Source organism: Lampetra planeri, chromosome 5 (genome assembly GCF_965212315.1).
Source record: "Lampetra planeri chromosome 5, kcLamPlan1.2.h2, whole genome shotgun sequence".
Classification (NCBI taxonomy): domain Eukaryota; kingdom Metazoa; phylum Chordata; class Hyperoartia; order Petromyzontiformes; family Petromyzontidae; genus Lampetra; species Lampetra planeri.
Genome location: NC_136111.1, coordinates 7,505,006 through 7,520,127, shown reverse-complemented (window position 1 = coordinate 7,520,127; position 15,122 = coordinate 7,505,006). Strand labels below are relative to the sequence as shown.

At 46.5% G+C, this 15,122-nt stretch overlaps 1 protein-coding gene across 4 annotated transcripts in view; it reads left to right on the top strand.

Annotated features, from left to right (window-relative positions):
* Positions 1–15,122, top strand: part of OSBPL1A (oxysterol binding protein like 1A) — an 82,803-nt gene that overhangs the window by 35,543 nt on the left and 32,138 nt on the right. The window contains exon 1 of one of the 4 annotated variants that reach the window (XM_078594286.1): positions 5,646–5,888. The exons of the other annotated variants lie outside the window; for them this stretch is intronic. The gene's annotated coding sequence lies outside the window, so the exon portion shown is untranslated. Of the gene's footprint in view, positions 1–5,645; positions 5,889–15,122 lie in introns of those variants that run through there. 4 annotated transcript variants of the gene reach the window in all.

Genomic DNA, 15,122 nt, shown 5'->3' with positions numbered 1-15,122 from the left:
GGCTCGCTTTGGGGGCTATGCCAGGAGGGAACCCCTAGGAACCGGTGTCGCTTTGGGGGCTTTGCCAGGAGGGAACCCCTAGGAACGGGGTTCGCTTTGGGGGCTATGCCAGGAGGGACCCCTAGGAAGGGGGCTCGCTTTGGGGGCTTTGCCAGGAGGGAACCCCTAGGAACGGGGGTCGCTTTGGGGGCTATGCCAGGAGGGGACCCCTAGGAAGGGAGCTCGCTTGAGGCTTTGCCAGGAGGGACCTACTGGCAACACAATCGTACACGTTATTATTCCTCACCACTAACCTCCACAGGAGCCTTCTTTATTGTCCACATTAGCATAATCCGCAGGGCCACGGACGCGCGCCAGTTTTTCCAGACCTCTCGAGCCACGGTTCGCACTTTCATCTTTGAACCACATGATGGTGTGGGCGAAGCTCAACCTGCACATTTCTAAAACAGCCGATATTCACAGATGAATGTGTGTTTGACTCTCCCCCAAGGGTCGAGTACGCGTAATTGTTTATTGCGTGCAATAACTAGACTTGTTTATCCGTAGTGTTTATAAAGATTTTAAACAGCACAGGTGCAAGCGTGAAGTTTAAGAGATCTGTGCATCTATGTACACACACAGGGCGGGCGTTAGCTGCTGTTGTTTAAAATGTTCAGCCCCTTCGTCAGGCCACTGCTAAACGAAGGCCACCCCACGGTCGTGTCGCTCGGGAATTATTTGAGAATACTTCACCACGCTGGCCATTGCGGTCTGGTCAAGGCATCGGCGTTGGAACATAGAAGCGCATTGGAGCACAGTACAATAATGTAGGTACTGTATATTAACACAGCCAAGGGTTGGAACAATTTTCGGAGAGGCCGTCCACCGGGGGAGACGGAACCATGAAATCAGCTCTTTTCAGGTGCTAGGTTGGATCGTTGAATCACAGGATCTTGGAAGGGAGAGCCACGCTTGGGGGAAGGCCTTCATCCAGCAGTGGATTGATGGTGGCTGGAGATGAAGAAGGCAGCAGCAGCAACTATGCGGCACTCTCTTCAACAAGGGTGGCTTTCAAAGTACATCATTATGCCTCGGGTTAATCCAACGACACCCTCGGTCTTGTCCACACGGTGAAATACGGTAAATATGCCTGGCGCGCGCCGGTGGTATGCACACAGGACGGTCCTGTTTGCTGAGCCTGCGGTGCTGGCTGGCATCGCCCTCTGGCACCGTGGCCTAGGTGTGCGGTACAGTGCAGCGAGCGAGAGAACAACAGTAGCATTGCCCCCCTTCAACTCCCGCCTGTGTCTGACTGCCTCCACCCCCACCATCACCCCGCCAACCTGACAGCCTTTAATTTAGTCTCTGCCGTCGCAACGGCGTGCCCTTGAAGCGCCGCGAGCAGCTGACGCAGCCAGAACAAACGCGCGCGCGTGCGTCGGATCGCTCGTGGGATGGTTTCTGCGCGGCGGTCGTGGTATTTTTTTTTAGCGCAGAGAGAGCCCGGGGTGCGTTTGCGAGAGAGCGTGGGGGAGCCGCCATCAAGCTGCTGCAAATTGCGGCGCACGCTCGCGTCGGGCGTGACCGTCCACCCTCAACAGCATGTTTATTTATTTATTTTGAATGGTGGTCATCGAGTCGCTGTTGAAACGAATGGGGAGGGGGCGGCTATGTGGATGGTTCCTGAGCTGCACAACAATGCCACATTGGGCGTGGATGTGGCTGCCACCCTTTGCCGCATTGTGCCCTCCTGCTGCCAAACACACGGCCTCGTCATGATCCTTGGAATTGATGCAAGGACATTGTTCACTTGAATGAAGATCCCAGAATCGCCATTGAAATGAATGTGGCAGTTCCATAGACAATTCCTAAGCTGTCAAAGAATGCCAATGGTTGGATATGCATATGTCAGGATTGTCCAGTAGAATAACATTAATTAAAAAGTATATCTAGGAATTAACCTTAAAATGTGAATGAGGTTTCTATTATTGATTCCTAAACTTTCCAAAGAATCCCTTTTATTTACATTCGTGAAGCAGTAATCTCCATTTAAAGAAATGGGGGTTTCATGGACGATGCTGCTGAAGGGATAACCATTCTAACGAACGGGATTGACAGCCTAGGTGTTGCACTGTTGCCCATAGAATAGCCATTCATTTGAATGGAAAATCCTGAAGCTCCATTTAAGTGAAGGTGCTTTATTGCGGCGGTTACAATATAATCGCCACTGAATGGCACGCGAAGCCTGTTTTGATGAGCCGGGATTTGTGGCGCACATGCCTCTCTCGTCCAAATCCGAGGAGGAGGAGGAATGGTTGTTGGATGGCGCTGTGATGATGTGCGCGACGCACAGAATACCTCGAATCGAATCGCCCAACTCGTATCGTGACAATTGCTGACGGGAGTCGTGACGCCGCCACTTGCTGCTTCCACGCCCCATGACGTGGAGACATGCGCTGACACGACCGCAGTGAGAGTGTATGGGAGGGAGGGAGGGCGCTGGGGGGAGAAGTCGCCGTAGGTGATGTGTGAAAAGTCCACGTGGCGTTGTGATTGATGTTGGTTTTGTTAGACGTGACATCGTCCGGTTTACTGAATATTGTGTTTGGCTTCAGCTGCCATAGCAATCGGTTATTGTAGTTTGGTAGTCGTGAGAAGTGATGGTTTGAAGTGGGGGGTGAGGCGTATGGGGGGGAGTACCGACGGGATGGGGTTCTCGTGTTAGACACTGTAATTGTTTTAACGATTGTGTAGTCTGCTTTTGTGGCCCCCTGGTTAATTTACAGATGGTGTGTGTATTTAAATAGTTATTGCCTCCTGTATTAATTCACAGGTTAGGTTTACAATATATCCGATAGGTAGGAGCGGTGGGACAACGGTTCGTGCAAACTGCTCTGTGAACCTGACGATCCGATTTATGTTTTTATTTTACACGCTTTTATTTCACTCGCGCTGTCTGTTGTCGTATCCTCAAATTTTGTAACTCAATTTTAACCCACTTCCCAATGTGGTATCGACTGCAAACTTGGTATACTTATGTCATACTGATGACAATACTATCATGAAAAATAAAAAATAGGTATTTAATTTTTTTAAACTTATGTTTCGGCTTGGGTCTAATTGTCCACACTCAACTGACGTTGGCTGTAAATCACCACGGCCACTTCCTGGAGTCATGGAGTTTTGCCATTACGAGTGCGGTACATTTCATTAAAGCGTGTTTATTAAAAAAAAGATTTTTTTAATATGACTTATTCAATTCCCGATCACGACCTAACACCAGCGTCAAGTGATATCTGAACTGATCTTGGGTGTCCCCATTCTTCCCCCCCCCTTCACTCATCCGCCCTGACCAGCGTGGTTAAGTATGCTCAAACTCTGCATTTCAGCTGCTGTCTCAAACCCCTACTCGGGGTGTTGTGCGTTTCTCTTGCCGATTCTCTTAGCCACAGCATGGATATACCACATTCTTCTGGCAGGGGTCAGTTCATCCCGAAGGTTAACGTCCGATAAAACGGTACTTATTGTGTTGACCCCACAGGAATGAGAGGCCCGTGTTGCAAGTTGAGCAGTCTTTTATTTGGTTTACCATCTTCATATTCTGTAGAATGTGAAGCTCCTTCTCCCCGGGGATATAAACGTGGCATGTCCACGCCTGGCATAGAGCTGCGAAATTGGGATGATCTCTGCCAGTGGGCCTTTTCAGCAGAGGATAATCTTCACCTCTGACATGAAGACCATGGCCTTAATTTAAAATATTAATGGACGTTTTGGCGGTCCACCTGTGCAGCATAATACACCGGTCCTCGTAAAACTGTCTGACGATGTCGCCGTTGCCATTAAATGAGCTGCAGACTCCCGATCAGAAGTTGCCTTAGATTCAGCAGCTGATTTCCCATTCGAATGTGACATGAGTCACAATCTTTTGATGCCACTATTCGCCAAAAAATAATTTCGGAAATGAATTAAGGAACCGTCCGACCAAGTCTCTAGGGGCACGAGTCAAATCTCCCTTTGGAACATGGAACCAATCGTCATCAGGCTGGGTGCTGCTCTACGGCTTCGTGTTCAGCTGCTCATGATGTTCATTGTCCGACTGCTTCGACATCACGAGAATTGATTTTGACGCACCCTGCAAGATTTTCTGACCGGGGTTGCGAATCGTGGGAAAATAGATAATTAATGCGATTTTTTTTTAATACCGCGCACCGGTTTACCGTCAATACATTCAAAATACTAGTTTTCGTTCTGTGATAAATATCAAGCTCTGCCAAGTCTCATGGCGTTGCGCTTCTCAACTCAAGTCATAGATGTAATGTACCATGAACGCCTCTTGATTTGTCATGCAAATATGAGCAAATTAAAGACCATGTTCTGCACCACCTGCGATCGAGGTCCGCATCGGCTAATTGAGCCACCCAGATGCAGAATTGTCCTCGATGAGACCGTATTGAATGTATTTGAGTTAATTTGATCCTATCTCTCTATTGACCAGTGACTGCCCATTGAGCATTGCCATATCTTACTAGGAATACCCTCCAGATGATTAGTCATTTGTAGCCTACCGATTGATAACCTCAGCACATTGATTTGATGCTTTCCCATGAATTGGAATCGATATTTCATTTATGAAAAGGGTTTATTTTCGTGTGTTAGCACTGTCATGTTGGTTTTGTCTCTCTCGTCTGTCCTATCTGTATAGTGTGCAGTGGACGTTTTGTGTCTAATGTATGCCTTGTCTCAATTCGCTCCTCTGCATTGTTGAATTTGTCCTGTGATTTGTCAAATCTCAACTGCGCTGCCTCGTTTTCTCCTATATCTGCCATGTGTCTTGTTTGTACTGCACCTTCGATTAGCACGGTTGGCTAGGTATGGTGCGAAATAAGTTCAACATAAACACATAAAAAAACACATTCGTAGATTTTTCTGAATGCAATTGTTATTGCGTGTCTTGTCTTAATCCTCACGTTGAATTCTTTAAAACGAATTGAACCTTACAAAAATGATTAATCCCCCCCCCATATAGCCTTAAAAGACTTTTGGGGCAAGTGCTTTTAGCGAGCACTTATGAAGGCCGGCACGGCACACTAGGGGCTAGGTGGCCAGCACTTTTATCTCCCCAGACCTGATGTTTGCACAACGCACCAGATACTTTTTTTAAGGCCGAATCAAACCTAGTGGGGGCCCTGAAACGGTTCAGATATTCGCTACTTTCATTGGTCGTGAGCGGAAATTGAACTCTGTCCGCAAGGTTCCGTAGCGCAGTGCGCAAAACCACTAACGCTGCCACTTCCCACATTGATTCCTACGGGCACAGTTTGTCTCGCATATCCTGGATGTGAGAATCAATTTTAATCAACAGGTGATTTGTTGTTGTGACGCGCCTCTGTGACGCAGTGGTTGTTCTCAAGTCAGAATTCCAAACCAGGAATTGGATTGAAGGTTCGAACAACAAAATAACCTGGAGCCCTCATCTTCACATTGTGAGGTTGTGCGTCGTGCGACGGAATTATATAACGTTGCCGCCGCTGCTGCTGTTGTTGTTGTTGCTGCCGCACGATAATGAGGGCCGCGCGCTGTGTTGCGTGAGGCAAGCCGCGGAATGTGTGTAGCGACTTGGCAACACACACCCTGCCCTGCTCGCTCCACGTCATCGACACATGGGGACCAATGGGACCAAATCGCACGGGTACATGTCGCCACACACACACCGCCGCCGTGCCGGCCTTTTACAGTGCTGTATTTAACTCGTAGGCACATTACCGCACGTGTAGCAAACGAGATCTACTTTTTTTTCCTTACAAAGCACGTCCATCCAGTTGTAGACTGAGCCAAGAGCAGAGTGTTCGTCTTTAAATTGGTAGTTTTTGATTAAGACACGTGTGCACCTTTGTTGAAAGTAGCAGCAGGTAAGTGGAAGTGTGTTACAGAGTGGGGGTGGGTTAATCGTTCAACGCGAAGGTCGTTTGAGTTGTGATTGTACGTTTTTTGTATTTGTTTTAACCTTCGATTGCTTTTTGGAAGAGGTCCACGCTACGCTGTTGGGTTTCATGATTTTAAATGCTTCTTATAAGAGTTTTGAAAGTATCACAATCCTCTATCAGTCTTATTTTTTCCTTTCAAGTAATGTAGGTTTGGCCAGTTAAGGCATCGTGCGTTCCACAGTCATTTGGTACGAAGAAATCGAATCTACGGCGGTTGGGTCGGAATAACTCGTGATGTCCTGCGACATCCGTTGCAGTCGCGGTGGCAGCAGAACGTGCCCGATGAACGTGTGTCGATTCGGCGGTCAAAATCAATGTACGCTTCACTATACGCGCGTAGAATCATGTCAAAATCAATTACTTTGCGTGTATGCGAACTGTCTGCGAATGATAAGTCACAAACTGAAATGGTTGACAAAACTGTAAATACGCGACAAAGAAATATAATACATTTTTGACTCTATTCTTGATTCTAGAGAAGCAAGGTTTTTCAAAACGCTGCCTTGGGTGTGGATGATTACGTGCCTTGAGACTACTTAAACAACAACATGTAATTGCCTGGTCCAAAGCAGGTTTGGTAGGTTTGGGGAAACTGAACTTTATAATGAAAACCAGCAAGCCCAGTGTGTCTTACGAATACGTATTATAATCCGTGCATTTAACTGCTGTAACATGCGTGCGTCACATGGACAAAGATACATTATCGGGTCCCAGCTGGACCTTCTCCACCGCCCCATGTTGCTACTGTACGTAGCCACCTCGCGTGTGCGGCCGAGCGATGGGCCCTGAGGCACACGGCGTTCAATAACGCGAGTCTGACCTCTGAGACTGCCCCCCCCCCGCCACCCCTCCACGGTCCAGAGTATTTGTGGCAAGGGAGTTGTCGACCATCGATAACTCGATCGCGACTTGGAACTCGCCGAACCACTGCTGCCGATTTGGCGGCGTCGGCGGCGGTAAAATGTCGCTCGCGTGTGACTTGGCCCGTACCTGGCGGTGGTGGCTACGCACATTGGCTGCCTGCTGCAATCCAGCACTGTGGAGGAAGCCAGCATTGTGAAACTCCCTTCCCACGGGCATCGAGGGAGGTGTGCCATACCCTTGCTCGCCAGGAGAAGGCAGTACAGCAAGTGGATTAATCTCCATCTGTTCCATCTGTACGGAGATGGAGCGTTACCCCATCTCGTGCGTGTGTGCGTGCGTGGGGTTTCTCCTGGTACTCCGGTTTACTCCCACATCTTAAAGATTAAAACTGAATGCAGGACCCTCGTGAAACAGAGTCTGAGGACTCAGCGTGGCTGTCATGGATACGTAAGTAATTATCATTAAATGTTGACTTAACTTTCGTGACTGCAGGAATTCATATTCTTTGGTTCTTTCGGTAAAGTAACTTAAATAGAAAAATAATGATAAAAATTAAAGTGAATAAAAATAAAAATCATGAAAATAAAATTAAAATAATGAAAACCAAAAAAACATTAATGTCGGAGTGAGTTTACTGTGAGTCTTTAATGTCGCCTGTAACCTGGTTGTTAAGTTTGGTGAGTGTACTGAAAGTTCCGTGCTTCACATTGTTGCCCTCTGACCCCAGGGCACATATGCCCCGCCCACTTCGTTTAGCCGCAGGAGTTTTTGCTCTTGTGCCACGCCCATTTTTGAAACCTTTATAAACAGTTGCCTGAGGTGACCATCTCCCTCTTTCCTCCTGAAGACAATCGCTTGTGTTGTGATTGCAACGTCGTGGTTTTTATTTTTTATTTTTATCTTATTATTATTATTATTATTTCTTTTGTATGACTGAAAGAACCAAGAATAAGTCTACATTATAGACTGCCAGTGCACTCACTCATGTTAAGAACTAGGCTATATTTCGATTTAAGTTTTCGTGACTGCAGGGATTCATATTATTTCACTTCTACGTGACTTTTCCGAAAGAACCAAGAACATGAACTAGACTACAGTCTACATTATAGACTGTCAGTCCGCTTGCTCAGTTTAATAACCATTGCTACAGTCTACATCATAGACTGCCAATACAGTATGCTCACCACGATAAAAAAAAACAGGCTACAGTCTACATTATAGTCTGCCAGTACACTCACCGAGGTTAAGAACCAGGCTACAGTCTACATTCATGGTTTTTATTATTTTTATCATTTTTATTTTTATTCAAATTATTTTAATCATTATTTTTCTATCTATGTGACTTTACCGAAAGAACCAAAGAATGTAATTATTATTAATGTTGTTATATGGACTTGCCAGACGGCTCAAGAACCGGATAGACACCTTTTTTTGGCGATGCTGGACTTGTGTAATGGACTTGTGTAATGGGCTTGTATGATGGGCTAGTATGAGCGCAGATGGCTTCGTGTGCGAGCGTGTCGTTCTGCCCAGTCCACAAAGTTTGACTCGGGTGGTGCTAGGTGATCGCTTTTTAGTCAAACATCAAGTCCACGTTTATGTTTAGTTAAGGTAAACTTGAAACTCAATGGAAGTATTATAATCGCAATAGTTTTTGTTCAGCTTGTCGGGCAAGCCTGGCCCGATCCTCAAGACTATTTTTAGGAGTGTAATGCATTAGGATGTCTGCACAATTCTATTCACGATTGTTTGGTGATGGAGTACATTCATAGAACCTGTGAGCATGGTAACACAACTCAATGGCAGCTCCCAGAGAAATCAACTCAACTTGACATCAATTTAATCGATTGCCTGATGTTCACAGTCAGTTTATGTATTTGGCGCCACCGTGCAGAGATGTTAACTACCTGGTATACAGGAAGTTGTGGATTCGATCCCAAACCTGACGCCTGTGTTTGAAGTTTTCATGTTTTTGCCGTGGTCGCGTTGTTTTTTCTCCGGGTTCTCCAGTGCTTCCCTCCACATTTAAAAACATGTGTTTCGTGTGTTTGGCTGCTATTAATTTCCACGTGATAAGCCACTTCATTTAGATATTATTTGTAGCCAAGTCGCCTCTGAAACAGACCTATATAGCTCAGTCGGCCTTGCCTATTAAAATAAAAATTGTTAAATAGTTTGTCCGCATCAGCCATTGGGAAAGGGGGAGTTGGGAGATTGAGCGCTTGGGGCTTTGTTGCCAGCAGCAGAAGGCGGGACAGCAAAATACATTTGTTGTGAAATATTTTCCCACTGCTATTTCATAGGCCGCAGTTCTAAAGTCCACTTGGATTTTTCGTGATGGAGGAGTGCAACACTCCAATGTGTTGTTCGCAGTGTCATTCCGCACCATTCGAATTTGACTGCGCTCTTTCTGTTACTTGCAAAAGCCACTGCCTGGTTTCATCACGGTTCGTCAGCCGATTCTTTCTCTTATCTCGTTTTGTCAGATGCGGTTGTGCAGGTTAGAGTAGGGTGACCTCCGCTGGGTGACCGGTGATGTTTGCCTCATCTAAGCTGATAACAGCTGTGTGGTGACTTCCAGTGTTTGCTTGTGGTGGCTCTATGCCTTCAAACAGCAGTGACAGCAATAGTCTACTTGAGTAAACACTCACTTGCATAGGAGGACTGGGCTGGCTCATGGGTACTGCTGAGAACATTGGTTTGAATCCGTGTTTCGGCAGCTCGTTATCAAACACAGGCCTCAAGTGTAGCAAGTTGATTATCTCACTCACATTCTGAGAGTTAGAAATTTTCAGTTTTACTGCAGTGCAACACTTGTCCATTTTGTAGGGTGCACGGAAAAATGTGTATATTCTGTGATATCGCCTTCCGCGGACCCCTTTTTCTCTTCTATCGCACAGGGGTGGTGCACTGCTTTGTTCCGAATGGGCACTTTGTCTCACGCGAGTTTAACAGCCCCGAAGCACAATTCGAATAATGTGAGGATTTTTTTTTATCGGCAAGCATCATATACATTTTTTTTGCCCACCCGCTTCTTGGGACCTTGGACAAAAACCTGTCCAGGGCCTATCTGTTCATCATCTGGGACCTAACCCATGTGGTGATGACTGGTGCCGGGAGGCAACGTGTGCACTGTTTTTTATGATGCCAGTGATGTGAAGTCCCCCGTCTTGAGGTGTCGAGTCATCCCAAGAGAAGTACCACGTGACCTTTGTCTCTCTTATATACCTCGCAGGACTGAATAATACTCTCGCTTGTCACGATCCACCCATTTCATTTTCATTCTTAAGCTCATCATACATGAATGCTGACACGAAATCCTGACGAAACAAAGATTTCCAATTGTTTGATGCTTACATTCCTGGAGCGTCTCAAAGCATCTCTCGTCACATATAATTTCAATAATTTCGATGCCCAGCCTTAGTTGTCTCTTTTTAACCGGGGGGGGGAGGGTGACCCCTGATGGCAGCTTGCCCTGTGTGGCACAATGCCACAGAACAAGCAATACAAAACGTACAAGACAGACAGGACACGCAAAAAAGTACAGACAACACAAAACAATCGATTCTTCAGTGGATTTGTGACGGCTGTTGATGACAGTGAATCACACAGTACCCAGCTCCTGCATCTGAGCTTCTCCTCCTCTTGGGCGCTGCTCACTCCTTTATCTGTCACTCCATCATTAGTCTCGACTACTGCCCACGATTGCTTCCTTCCAACAACGTGTGCTGCCCAAGTCCCACTTACTTTAGTTCACAGTATGATATCTCTAACTTGCTTTTGCTCTCTGATCAATGTGTTCTCTCCACACTCGGTGTTCTTTTCAACTTTGTTTTCCATAGTCTTGGTCGACGTCCAGGTCTCTGGTCTTACATATCATGGTCGTGAAATTACATGGGCTCAAAGTATTATTCTCCAGGCACGTTAGTATGTTGCCTTGCATTACAAGTTTTCCGAAAAGCTCTTAAAAACGCCTCTCGTCTGGCTCTTTAGCTCCTCGCTTATTCGGTACGTGTAGCTTCCAAGCAGACGTTTGGCTTGCCGATTAAACAAAGGGAACCATTAGGTATTCGTCAAAGCAGCAGGGGCCTCCGATGCTGTTGTGTGCTCATGAAACCAACCCAGTATCTCTGTTCTCTTATGTGAAATACACATTTTTATTCTGTTCAACCGACGGAAAGGAAACATTTTTAACGTCGCCAAGTGATGAAGAGAAGTGAATTTTGGAGAAGGGCCGGGGACAAAAATTAAATTAATCTTTGCAAACTTGGACGAAAACAATTGAGAGATGTTTTGCCAATATTCCACGATAAAGGAAGTGTCTTGGAGTGAAGGAAGCCCAGCTGGCCAATACAAATCAGCAGCTTTCCTTTCAATGAAAAGGGAAAAAAATCCTGCTTCATTGCTGCACGTTCCTGTGTGAGTGACCGGCAATGCCTTGGAAAGTCCTTGCATCGCTGATTGTGTGTATATTTGAGGTATAGCCATAACAGACTTTTTGGGGCAAGTGCTGTTAGCGAGTAGTGCCTATGAAGGCCAGCACTACACGAGGGGGTGAGTGGCCAGCAACCACGCCCGACCGCCTTTGTCTACCCAGTGGCGATGTTTGCACATCACACCAGGTACTAATTTGAGGCTGAGTCTACCTAGGGGAGGCCCAGGAGCGGTTCAGATAATCGTCACTGGTGTTGGTGGCCGTGAGCGGGAATCGAACTCGGGTTGTCGGGTTCGTAGCGTGACGTGACCTCCAGCAAGGGGTGGGGAATCCATTTCATACATCGCTCTGTATGGTTGCCACCTCCTGAGGTACACAATACCAGGACAAAAGGTCTCACAAATACCAGAAGGGGGATGCCCATATGTAAATGCATTGTCCTGACTGGTGTCTCATTACCATCACTTTGCAGCTGATAAAATACCGGAACTTTTTAATGTCCTGGGAAGATGTACATTTGTCCCAGGGACGGCTACGTCAAAATGAGGAAGATCCTGGGAAAACCAAGGACAGGTCACAACCTTCGCGCTTGGCGACTTGGAAACCTCTTAGAAACGATGTTTATCCATCACTGCAAGCGTCTCGGCCACACCTATCGCAAAAAGTGACCTCGGGCACCAAATTACAAACGCAGAGCAAACAATATAAAATACAGCAACGAATTGAGAGAGGTTGGTCATGATGGAGATTCTGTAATGCCAGTGTCCTTCGTGGATGCTTTACAACACTTATGCACCAGCAGCCTGAATGCCACTCGGCGTTTTAGCAATTAACTCCTCTTGACACAGAGGTTTGCCAACCCCTTCGGTGCCATGTTAGTAGAAAGCTCATGAGGTTACAATCTCGTTTGATCATGGAGGTGAAGTCTCGTGCATGAGAGCCCATAGTTGCGTTATACGAATTCCTCTTGCTTTATGCGGTAGGTGTGTTACAAAAAAGAGGGCACACACAAAGCGAAATTGTACGAGTAGCGGATACAATACACACGAGGCAATGTTGTCCCACATCCGACCGCATAGCCGTACGTGAGTGAATTTTAAACCTGATGTAGCAAATTTTGGACATAAATAGGTTAGCCGCATACATCGCACGAAATCGCACAAACAGAACCCGCGTAAAGCGAGGTAAACATGTATTTGGTGAGTTGGCCAGGCCATTGCAGTACGGCAATTTGATTCTTGAATGTGACTGCACAGAGCTTTGACTGTTACCCCCCTCATCGTATGTGGTGGTGGGTTTTCTCTGGGTTATTCGCTTTCTTCCCTAATGCCTTGAGACGTGGTGGGGTTTTCCTGGGTAATTAGAGGGAGTCGTGGTTGTTGTTGTAAATATAATTGCAATTCATTGAGTATTTTAACGTAACGCAAACGCCTTCGGATGCATTTCTTGAGTCAAGTGCGCGCAGAACGAATATCGCGTTCTCACGCGTTACAAATGAACCCCGCCCTCCAATTAGGTTTAATTCGCGCTTTAATTAAAAAAAGAACAATTTGTACGACTAAAATGCAAATTTTTTTCTGCCGCCGGTGCGGGGTGACACTTGCTTTGTCGACGGGTGAGCAAGGGCGTGCAGGCGCAGCGAACGTCGCGCAGGCCACAGTGCCACCTCGTGGCCATTCCCGAGGGGACTATCAGGGAGGTTTCTTCGCGGTTGTGCCATACAGCTCACTGATGTGTTTCATCGTTGCACCCGCGTGCTGTTTTGCACGATGCCCAACGTTTTGCTCCGCGCGCTGGGGCGCGTCTGCGGGAATTTACGAAGAAGGTCCACTGCCCCGAAACGTTTCCTATAATATGCCTTTCCTTTTAAGGCCCATCAATGTTATTAACGAACGTGAGTTTCTTTTTTTAAAACAAATACTTAAAGGCATTGGTGTGAAGATGAGTATTTTTTTTCTCATCTGCGGTCGTTGTGCCCCACTGCCAACGGTGGTGTCGGTTAAGAATTTTTTTGTTTCCGATTTTTTTTTTTCCTAAAGAAGCTCCCAGTGTGCGAAACGTCGGGCGTCGTGCCAAACGACACGTGGTACAATCCCAAAACACCGGAGAACTGCGTTGTGTTACCACTTGTACACAATGAGCATGGACGGTGAACATTTCAGATGGGTCGCCTCGGCAAATATTTTGACTCGGTTTGACTCGTTACAATGCTTGCATCATTTTACGCCGTTGTCCCAAACGCACACATTTGCTAGCACATGCCACTTTGAAGTACGTACAGTATGACCGCAGTTATTGTCAATGTTTTGTTGATTTAAAAAAGGCGGCTGGCAAACCCTACTCCACCGAGTGTTCACTTGGGGAAAGTATCTTCGCCTCGTGGATTGCGTATTGCCTCGCATAGGTGTAAACAACTCGCCCTGCGAGGGCTCCGCCTATTTTCGTCTGCCGGTGACCCAGTGGCTCGGCGGGTATTATAATAATGGCCATGTCAGTGTCACGGACCTCGGCACCGTCAAGAGACTTGGTTCGATTCGGGTTCTTGGCCAGCCGTGATGTAGTGAGTGGATGGGCTCAGTCCCGTAACCAATGGCAGTGCAGATGAACTCAATCTTATTACGTTTGGTTTATTGCTTGCTTATGATCTGTTTCTGAGCATTAATAATTTCGGTTCTATTGACATATGGCATGTCAAAGGTGTGCTCCATGTCGGGATGAAAAGGGTGAATTGAATAAGGGACTTCCAAAATAGTTATATGTGATGTCAATCTTTCTGATGCCAGGTGGATGTACTCTCAGCTGTGAGATTTCTAAATGGAAATATGTAATTCTCATTTACATGACACGTATCGCATAGTTTGGAAATTTTCATCCGCACTAACACCCATCGTCCCTTTATTGATACGCAAGCGCTGCTTAATGCCCGCGAATCTCTGCGTGCCCTACTGGTTGGTCGCTGATGGAATTTACTCTCGGCAGTAATTTAATCATCACATGAATTGGAGCAGTGGTTTGCGACCTTTTGTTGGCTACCTGTGTACCTCCTTGTTGAATTTTGTTTCAATCGAGTCGCCCCCCTTGCCTGGTCCAACCCATGTGAGACTAGGCTCTAAGGACAGTGCACATTGTTTTATATTGACAGATTCATACATGATTATTTGCTCATGACTCTCATGAATTATATAATTTCACACATTTATAAATCACCTCGCGTACCTCCTGGGACATTGCCACGTACTCCTAGGGTTCCGCGTACCTCCCGGTTGAGAACCACTGGATTAGAGAACAAACACAGGTTATAAACATAGATCGCACTGTAAGTAAGTGGGCTTCGACAGGCACTAGAGGGGCTGATGGCCGATGGTCATGAATCATGACAGTGGCAGCCAAGGGATGGAACATGCCTGAGAGGACGTCGACTGGGGAGATGGAGCAGTGAAATGGGCTCGTGTGCTGATTCTACGTGGATATTTACATCTTAGGAGCATGAGAGATGGCGACGGAGGCATTCATCCAGCAGTGGATTGATCCTGGCTGACGGTGAATGGAATAGATAAACCACTTTATAGATTGTATGTTAATACATGTGGTCGGTGTCTGCATGCATAACACTCGGGTTGTGTAAACCCATAAATCAGCAGCTACAGTAATTATTGTTTAAGCTCACGAAGTGATTTCACGCACCGCCCATTCATACATTATTGCCACGTGAATGCACTCACTCTTCTGCATTGCATAATAGATGGTGGTAGGGCTGGTATGCGACTAAACACGCTATCTGGGTGTGGTGGTCATGTAGTGCCATTTACAGCCCTTTTATTTTACGCTGCAGGATGGAGGCTGCCCAAGCTCTGTCTGCC